The 10,037-nt window shown below is 44.4% G+C and overlaps 1 protein-coding gene across 8 annotated transcripts in view; it reads right to left on the reverse strand.

The window, feature by feature from the left end:
• BCLAF3 (BCLAF1 and THRAP3 family member 3) overlaps nucleotides 1-156 on the reverse strand; it is a 57,049-nt gene extending 56,893 nt beyond the window's left edge. For 7 of the 8 annotated variants that reach the window (XM_045050547.1, XM_045050548.1, XM_045050549.1 and 4 more), the window contains exon 1: nucleotides 1-156. The gene's annotated coding sequence lies outside the window, so the exon portion shown is untranslated. The other variant, XM_045050544.1, reaches the window with a different exon arrangement.
• Nucleotides 157-10,037: the final 9,881 nt, after the last annotated feature.

The following is a 10,037-nucleotide window of genomic DNA, read 5'->3' on the forward strand; positions in this document are numbered from 1 at the left end:
CCGGCCAGGAAGTCCCTGCCGCCGCCACCAACCCTGTCGCCGCCGTCGCTGCCGCCCCCGCCGCCAGCCCCTCGGGCTTCGCCCCTCACACGGTCGCCACCTCCCACGGCAGCGACACCACGGCTACCACCACCGGGCCACGGGACCCGGAACCACTTCCTTCCGGAACCGCCTCGCCCCGCCCCCACCCTGGCCCCGCCCACTGTTCGCGGCCTCGCGCCGGCCGGCTCTCCCACCGACCCCTGCTCTCAACTCCCTGCCAGCGAGGGTGCCCCGCCCGAGCTGCACCGGCCAGAGCTCCTGCGCCCTCTGCCGGCCGTTCCCATCCCTGCCGCTCTGTCGAGGGCGCATGTGCAGTCTGCTTCCTGTCCACCAGGAAAGAAGCAGGCGTTCCAGGTCCTGGGACCCTGGGGATTGGAGCCTATCCCTCAGCCAGGGGCAGGAGCCTGGTCCCGTGGGCCTTCCAGCCTTGTACACGGGAGGCAAAGGTGGTGGAGCAGATGAGACTCGGCCCTCTAGCTCCTGGCTTGGCCCTCGAGGTTCTTCCAGAACCAGCCCATCTGAACCTGCACTTCTGTAGCCTTTCCCTGCCTTCTCAGCCTCTATCCATTCCCCGTGGCCTCAAATTAAGTTTCTATCCAGAAAACAAAACCTCCCCTCTGAGCCTCCCAAATGGGTTAATGGTACCAACATCTCCCCATTATCCAATTCAAAATACTGACTCATATTTGTCTGCTTTTTTTATTTCTTTCCTCCCACACTCCATCCACCAGCCCCTAAGGTAGTATGTCCTCTCTCTGAGTGTTTCTCACTTGACACCTTGATATATTTTTTTACCCCTGACAAGATTTCTCTTTCAGGGTCCACCTCATCTGGTAGTATCACCTTTTACCCTCCCTTGTCACTGTCAGCTGACTGCATTAGAATTTTCATCTCCATCTGAACTGAATTACAGCCATCATCCCAATGAGTCCAATGCCCATGATTGAGCCATGTTTCCTAACGTCCTCAACCTAGATGACTTTACCTCTACTGTACTTATCCACCCATTCTCAGGCACATATTCTAGAAAATCTAGACATTCATCGCTTTATGCTGCTCCATCTCTGAAACCTTAAGTTTTCAAATCCTATTTATTTGAACTCACAATCCTCATCCTTGCAGTCCTATCTATCCTTTACTCCGGTGTACTTGTTCTTCAAAGACCATAGACTTCACATATCCTGTGAACCTTCTACCTGACTTAAAAGTCCATGGCCTTTCACTTCAACCACTCTTGTAAGCAGAGCCCCTTGAATTGCCTTTTGACACGTCATAACACCAAACCACCACCTTAACACACTCTAGTTATGTGCATTTTCTATTCCTACATCTGTGTTTTCAAGTACTGCTTGGGAAGAAAAAACCACACAACTGTAACAGAATTATGTCACTACAAATTTATGGATACTTGCCAAAACCTAGGTGCCTCTTTTATGTGACCTCTCTCATTTCCAATAATTGCTTTGTTCTTACCATTCTCTTTACCATGATCATTTTCCTCTCTTCATACATGATTTTGCTTCCTGCACTGCAGAGACAAGTCCTCAGATATACAGGGCCTTTCATCATCTGGTTCATACTTAACTTGTCTAGCCTCCCTCCTCTTTGTACTCAATATTCTGGCCGTACTGAAGTGTTTGCAGTTTAAGATGCATACTGCTTTTGGTTCCACTCCATTGCACGGATTGTCCCTTCTGTCTGGTTAAGAGGTGTGAGACCTTTTTATCTGCATATATATGGCTTTAGTCCAGGAAAGTTTTCTTCTATTCTACCTTCAGGAATTGCTCCTGCTCCATATGTTCTGGTCTCTTTTAGGAAGAGCAATTATCTGTGGTGGTTCTCTGTTTTATTATTTTCATCTCTTTATCCTTTTTTTGGCACCTGTAGAACTCAAATTGGCTTTCAGTATTACTGATAAGGTTTCCCAAGGCATTATTATTTCTTCTTCTGTTTTTATTTAAATTCTATCATTGAGATTTTAGTTTCCTTACTTCTTTCCTTTCTCCCTCACTATCTCTCTCTTTCAAATCATCTGATTGACTTTGCATCTCATCTTACCTTCTTGGAAAAGGATGATAAACTGGTGATAAAACTTCTCTTTTGGATTCTGTAGTCAATCATTTTCATAAAAACGCTCTTCTTTCCTTTCCATGCTTAGTTTGTGTGTGTGTGTGTGTATATATATATATTTTTTTCTTTGAATCATCTTTGAACAAAGTGATCTTGGTTCAGACTTATTGGTTAACAGACAACACAAGCAGATGGCCCCCGCCCTATTTGCTGTTCACATGTGTGGGCAGAGAGGTTAAGTAGCTTGCACAAGGTCACAAAGCTCTTGGTGTATATATGAATAACACACATGCACACATATACAAAACAAGCCTTACAGAAATGGGTTATTATCTGCCTTTCCGTTTATTTTATTTTTCTTTGCAAAGCCAAATCTGCTACTGAAGGCTAAGTATGCTTATTCAATACAAGGATTCTGTATTAGTAAGAATAAATTATGCTACAAAAACAATCCCAAAATCTCAGTGGTTTATAACAACAAATGTTTATTTCTCACTTACATTTTAAGCCCATCCCAGGGTCAGCTTTTATTCTTCTGTCTGGAATCCAGGCTGAAGGAATAGACCCTCTCTGGGACATTCCTGGTGTCATATCAGAAGAAAAGGAGCAAGAGTGGGAGCATGCACTACATCTTAAAGCTTCTGTTTCAAAGCTTAATCAGAAACTGTGGGTATGGCTCAGCACAGTGTCAACAAGCCCCTCCAGGGGATTCTGAAGTACTCTCGGGTTTGAGAACTACTTCTTTAAGGCTCGTATTCCCTATAAACCATAAGATGGACAAAGAGGCTTGTTGAAATTCATGGGAGTTTTTTTTCAATATATGAAGTTTATTGTCAAATTGGTTTCCATACAACACCCAGTGCTCATCCCAAAAGGTGCCCTCCTCAATACCCATCACCCACCCTCCCCTCCCTCCCACCCCCCATCAACCCTCAGTTTGTTCTCAGTTTTTAAGAGTCTCTTATGCTTTGGCTCTCTCTCGTGGGAGTTTTTATTTTTATTTATTTATTTTTTTAATGTTTATTTTTTGACAGAGACAGAGACAGAATGCAAGTGGGTTAGGGGCAGAGAGAGAGGGAGACACAGAAGCAGAAGCAGGCTCCAGGCTCTGAGCTGTCAGCACAGAGCCTGACGCGGGGCTCGAACTCACGAGCTGTGAGATCGTGACCTAAGCCGAAGTCGGACGCTCAACCGATTGAGCCACCCAGGCGCCCCCGTGGGAGTTTTTAAACTACTAATTCTTAAACAAGTAAAAAAAAAAGTCAAACTAAAAAAGAATGAATCAGGTACTAATACAGACTCAGAGCAAGTGCTCACTGTCATGTCATGTTTCGGAGGGGCATCGCTTCTGGGGAAAACTTCCATCTGCCCTGACATGTATCTCTAGCTGCCCTTCTGTACAGCTTTCTTTGTTAAATGCTGATGTGAGAATTAGATAATTAGGAATAAGTAGGACAAATAGCTTTCTCATCCCTTGACAACACTGTTTGCACAGATTTTTCTCAAAGTTTTTATATAGATGGTCTGTATTGTGTTGGTCATGTCTTCAGCATCTGCATTAGTCCTTACAACCCAGGACTTCCAGAACCAGGTGGATTTTCTCTTTCCTTAAGTATCTGACTTGTGTTGCTTAATATTGTAAATGAAATTCGATGTATTACACTTACCCAGCCCTGTTTCCTCCTCCTTTTCATCTGTGCCATGAGATGGGCATTTTTTTTTTTTTTTTTTTTTTTTTTTTTTTTTTGGTGGACGCTGTCCTTTCTTTACCTTTACTTTTTTAAGGGCTTTGGCAACAACTGAGTGCAGACAGAAATGATTTATACTGTTTGGAGCAAAATGTTTTCCGACAGTCTTGTGCTGCAGACCCCTTTTTGCTCATTCTAGTCACTGTCTTTATGTCTATTTTCCTACTGAGATTGACGACAAATTCCTGAACAAGATTCGGTAGTTACTACCAGCTCGCTGGGCCCATAAATTATTTCTCATGAACTCTTTTGTAATTAATATGTGAAGTGGCTTGCCCCTAATTCTGAAAGTCATATAATATTTGTGGTGTTAAAATATGTCACAACTCAGAAATTATTTTGAAAAAAATTTTGATATGGACTACCTACATTGATGCAAGGCAAAAAGGAACAGTGAGGTTAGATTTAAAATTTAATTTTACTACAAAATATTTTTAAGTTTCATTACTCTTCCTTATTGAAATCTTTACTGCCCCTCCCCTGAAGCTCTTCCCCCAGATCCTTGGTAGATTCGATTAATATATGTCTTCCCACAATAAGCAGTCTGTTTTTGTGTCCTGGTACAACCCAGATGCCAATTCTGTTCTTAAGCTCTCAAAAATTTCATTTGCTTGATAAATCTGACTTGTTTAACTCCACATTAGGTACTCTCACAGTTTCTTCTGCTTTTTCACACCAATTCTTACTCTCTCTTAGATTAGTAGAAAAAGAGAATATAATGGGCCCTGTGGTAGATTTTACGATGCAATAAAAATACTTACTGCCCCTCTCTTCCCAGGCCCCCTAGTTGACACTGAAAATGACATATGTTACTCACATCATATTCCCATTAGACAGCTCTGGCTAAGTTAATTATGGCATGGCAGAAACAGCAAACTATATACCAAATTCCCTGGGCTCCCCCTTGCACGGTACGGGTTTCCCCTTCATTCCAAACTTCCTATAAAAACTTTCCTAAGCCAAAACAGCGTACAGCCAAGAGTATCCTCCATTTTTTCGGAAAGTTTGCATCGTGCCACTTCACTTTCATGAAGGACCTACGTTAGGGTGGGAACAGCTTTTTTCACAAAAGTGAAAATTATTTTCTGATTTCTTTCAGTTAGCAAAAACAGGTATGAATGTAGGTCTTTTGTAAAAGTGAAGTGGTATAACCAGAACTTTTGGAAAGCACAGGGTTAGCAATATCTCTGGTAAGTAGCAAACCAGCTAGGGGGGCCCTGGGGTGTTCTGTTGGGTGAGCGACTCACTTGGGCTCAGGTCGTGCATGATCTCACAATTTGCGAGCGTGAGCCCTGCCTGCCTCGGGCTCGCTGCTGTCACTACAGAGGCTGCTTCAGATCCTCTATGCCCCTCTCCTGCCCCTCCCCCACTCCTCTCCTGCCCCTCTCCCACTCGTGTGTGTGTGTGTGTGTGTGTGTGTGTGCGCGCGCGCGCGCGCGCGCGCGCGCGCGCGCTCTCTCTCTCAAAAATAAATAAACATTAAAAACAAAAGAAGAAGCAAACCAGCCAGGGACTACATATCCCTTGCATCTATCTATGTGGGGCCATGTGACTAGTTCTTGCCAACCAAATATGAGTGGAAATGGCATGTGTCCCTTAGAGGCCAAGTTGGTTGCCAAGCAATGTATCTTCTAAATATTCTTTCCCTATTCTGTGGGCTTGATGCAGAAAGATATGATAAAGTTGGAAAATGAAGGAGCTATAAGATGGACGGAGCCTGTTCCCTGAATTACCACTTAGAGGAGAGTTCCACTTAGAGGAGAGTTATAATAAGCCACATCTGTTTTGGACTTCACATGAGGGAGAAAAAAGTTCTGTTGTATCTGAGACATTCTGCATCTTTGAGGGGTAGTTGTTATAGAAGCTAGCATTACTGGGGCGCCTGGGTGGCTCCATCGGTTAAGCGTCCAACTTTAGCTCAGGTCATGATGTCGCGGTTCGTGGGTTCGAACCCTGCGTCAGGCTCTGTGCTGACAGCTCAGAGCCTGAGCCTGCTTCGGATTCTGTGTCCCCCTCTCTCTCTGCCCCTCCCCTGCTCATGCTCTGTCTCTGTCTCTCTCTCAAAATAAATAAACATTAAAAAAAAAAAGCAGTAGCTAGCATTTACCTTAAGTAATATGCATGATCATCCTTCCCTTAGGCCAGTGATTAGCTTAGGGGTCAGCATAAGACCTAGTACTGGCCAAGGAGAAGTAGAGATCTGCTGGGAGCTTCTGGGAAAGGGTTTTCTTCCTGGTAGAAGGAGGGAGCAGAACAAGGAGCAGCAGTCTGCCACGAACATCTTCACGCCTCTGACCACAGTGGCATGAACACAGGATGCTGGTGCCACAGCAACCTTCTTAAAGCCAAGACACTCAAAGAAGTGCAGCTCCAGAATCCTGATGTCATTGAGCTGCCTTTGGAGATTGTCATATATTATATGTGGTTAATAAATACCCTTAATATTGACGCCAATTTCTGCTACGTGCCTTGGAACCATCTGGTACGCTTATTCTCTATTTTAAAAAAAACATTCATTTAACAAAGATTTATGGTGGAGCTATTCTGGGACAGTTGGGTGTTGTAGGTGCTGAGGAATCCAAAAGCAAACACAAAAACTAGGGTCTTTGAGAATCTGCTATCTATCTCATGATAGAATGTGGCTCTGGCAGAAAGATATGCAGATCAGAGGACATGGATTTTAATTCATAGACTTCCTTAGTAACAACTGTGTTTATTCACTGACAAATACTTACTGAATACCTGTAGTGGGTGGTAGGAATATTATGCAGTTAGGCAGCCCTGCTATGAAGAAGCTTACAGTGAGAGAGGCCGACATTAATCAAAGAATCACGCAAATAAATGTCTCATCCCAAACTATAATACAAAAATACATTACAGCAGATCTGACCTCATTACCCATTACAACTACAAATAATAACTGGGAAACTTGCAAATACAGCTACAAGATGTGTAGATTGGCAAGAGCCTCAAAGGGTTGAATCTGTGTGATTTCCCACAGCGAAACTTTGAGGTGTAGTGGGCCTGGACAAGCACAGGCTGGAAAGCAAACTTTGGATTTGAAGCCCAGCTGTGTATTTCCTGCTTGTAAGGGGTTTTGCATGAGCAACTTCACCTGTCTTGGTCCTCATGGTAAAAGAACCCCTAATATGAACCTTTAAAGCTATTACAGGAGCTGCTTAAAATTTCCCAAACCTGCTGAGGACTTCAGGCTTTCTCATGGTAAAGTGAGCATGGCAACAACAGTGCTTATCTCAGAAAGTCATTCCTAAGGTTTGGAGAGAGAATGCGTGGAAAGCCCTTAGTACAATGCCTAGCTAGCTCAGGTCTGGTTCTCCAGGAATAGACGCTGAGACCAGTTAGCATGCAGGAGGTGCATGGGGAGTGAACAGGGGAGTGGAGGAAGCAGGAGGGAAATCTTGGGCTGCAATGCAGCCTCAACAAAGGACTCAAGTGAACGCACAAGGACCTCTGAAGTGAGACATCCCTTCTGAATTGTCTCACTTTGAGGCAAGGATTTTTGTACACCCAAATTATCCATTAGATACAGGCTGCTCAAATGAGGGGGTTTAACCTTAGTAAGGTAGTTTCCTTCAGTCAAAGGCAATTCTTAGGAGCTCCACCAACAAGCCTCAGCAACTGTACCTCCAGCATGTGGAAGGACAAATACCTCAGTCTTAAAGAGGAGGTCCATCTAGGTGGTGCACCACAACAGCCACTACAACAGCATTTAATATGAACTTTGTAAAAAAGATTTTATTTTTAAATGATCTCTACACCTAACGTGGGGCTCAAACTCACAACCCTCAGATTAAGAGTCGCATCCTAGGGGTGCCTGGGTGGCTCAGTCACTTAAGCAACTGACTTTGGCTCAGGTCATGATCTCACATTTCGTGAGTTCGAGCCCTGCATCAGGCTCTGTGCTGATAACTAGGAGTCGGGAGCCTGCTTCGAATTCTGTGTCTCCCTCTTTCTCTGTCCCTCTCCCACTCACACTCTGTTTCTCTCTCTCTCAAAAAAAAAATAAAAATAAAAAAAATAAAGAGTCACATGCTCTACCGACTGAGGCAGCCAGGAACCCCTAATATGAACCTTTAAAGCTATTATAGCAGCTACTTAAAATTTCCCAAACCTGCTGAGGACTTAAGGCTTTCTCATTGTCAAAGTATAACTTCGAAAGTTACAGCCATAATTCTGCTGCAAATATAAGTGAGCATGTGTTAAAAGTGTGTTCAACTCCATTAGGGAGCAGGATGACAAAACCAGGTCAAGGGAGAATATGGGGACTGCTTGTTTGGCACATGGATGTGGGTACATACACAGCATCACACGATGTGTGTTTAGTGGGGAAACAAATGCTGGGATGAGATCACAAAGTTACATACAAAATTGTTTAGTGCCCTACAGGAACAAACAGGCATAATGTTTGGAGTTAGCATTTCTTTTTTTAAAAAAAATTTTAATGTTTATTTTTGAGACAGAGCATGGGTGGGGGAGGGGCAGAGAGAGAGGGAGACCCAGAATCCAAAGCAGGCTCCAGGCTCCAAGCTATCAACACAGAGGCTGACGCGGGGCTCGAACTCACGAACTACGAGATCATGACCTGAGCTGAAGTCGGACGCTTAACTGACTGAGCCACTCAGGCGCCCCTCTTTTTCTTTTTTAAAGGTTTATTTATTTTCAGAGAGAGAGAGAGAGAGAGAGAGCGCACACACGTGATGAATGGGGGAGGGGCAGAGGGAGAGAGAGGATCACAAGCAGGCTCCTTGCTGCCAGCGCAGAGCCCAACACAAGGGCTCAGTCCCACACACTGTAAGATCATCATGACCTGAGCTGAAATCAAGAGTTGGATGCTTAAGCAACTGAGCCACCCAGGCGCCCCTGGAGTTAGCTTTTCAATAAGACAAAAGTCAACTGCAACTCTGTCTACAAGTGAATAACTCCAGAGACTGTGTCTTAGTCCAGATCACATGGTCAGCAATAGAAAGCTATATTCCCTGAAACTCAGCAGCCCTTGGGCTGCTGTGTTAAGACCATGCTCTTGCAGGTCTTTGAAAGGGCATGCAGTTATCTTTTGGCCTTATTTCCTTGTTCTGGATAATTTCGTACCATCAATGAACAATGAATACCTCTTACCAGCCATCAGGGTTGTCAGTGCACAGGAGTGACCCCTGAGAACCCTTCCAAAGGTCAGGTCCACTGAGCAAATGAAATGTATCCTTTCCTTCCAGTGGTACCAGTAAGATTCCATTTGTTCTAAAACAACCTTTGCATCCCACTGTGGGGACCACATTCAATCCAACAAGCTCTCCATATGTCTACTGTGCATGCATGACCTAGCTCCTTCTTAGCTCTCACTTCTTTGTTGACAACTTTCTGGTTGTTTCAGAGATCAGCTTGCACACACTGCTAGGGAAATGTGATTAAAAGACAAGGACAGTCAAGAGAGGGCTGTTGCCTCTAATTTGAAAGTTAATTTACACAAAAGTTTAATTCCTTGGGACTCTATTCCTCGAATTTTGCATTTCCTGAGATAAGTGGACATGGGGAAAGCCTGCCTTAATACTATCTTGGTAGTCCAGAAGTCTGGTCACTTTAGACCTTTTCCCTAACATCAACCATCCCTCGAAGCCTATTGGAAGGATTAAACTTTGGCATTTCCTTACTGCCTCACAGAAGCTTCTATTTACTGCACAGCTGAAGGGAGAGGTGGGGAGTGAATTCTCTGGGTGTGACATCATCTGAAGCCTACCAGCTTCCTTGGCCTTTTGCAAGGTGCCCCTCAGACTCTGGGCTGTAGAAGGGGTGATTTCTTTCCACCATTCAAGGAGTGCCCACTGTCTTGGACCCTGACCTGGATCTTAGGGTCAAAAAAGAAAATCATTTCTCCCCGAAAATGGGCCATCTGTCCTGGAAACACAAGAGCAAGTAGAGCCACCCCACACCCACTAGATTTGATGGCCACTGTTAAAGGCATATCTTCAAAGGTTCATGATTTGGTATATGTGTTGCCAAAGCGAGCACAAAAGGTTCATGATTTGGGGGGCACCTGGGTGGCTCAGTTGGTTGAGCTTCTGACTTGATTTTGGCTCAGGTCATGATCCCTGCAATGTGGGATTGAGCTCTGTGTTGGGGCTCCATGCTGAACCTGCTTGGGATTCTCTCTCGCTCTCTCTC

This window comes from Felis catus, chromosome X (genome assembly GCF_018350175.1).
Source record: "Felis catus isolate Fca126 chromosome X, F.catus_Fca126_mat1.0, whole genome shotgun sequence".
Lineage (NCBI taxonomy): Eukaryota > Metazoa > Chordata > Mammalia > Carnivora > Felidae > Felis > Felis catus.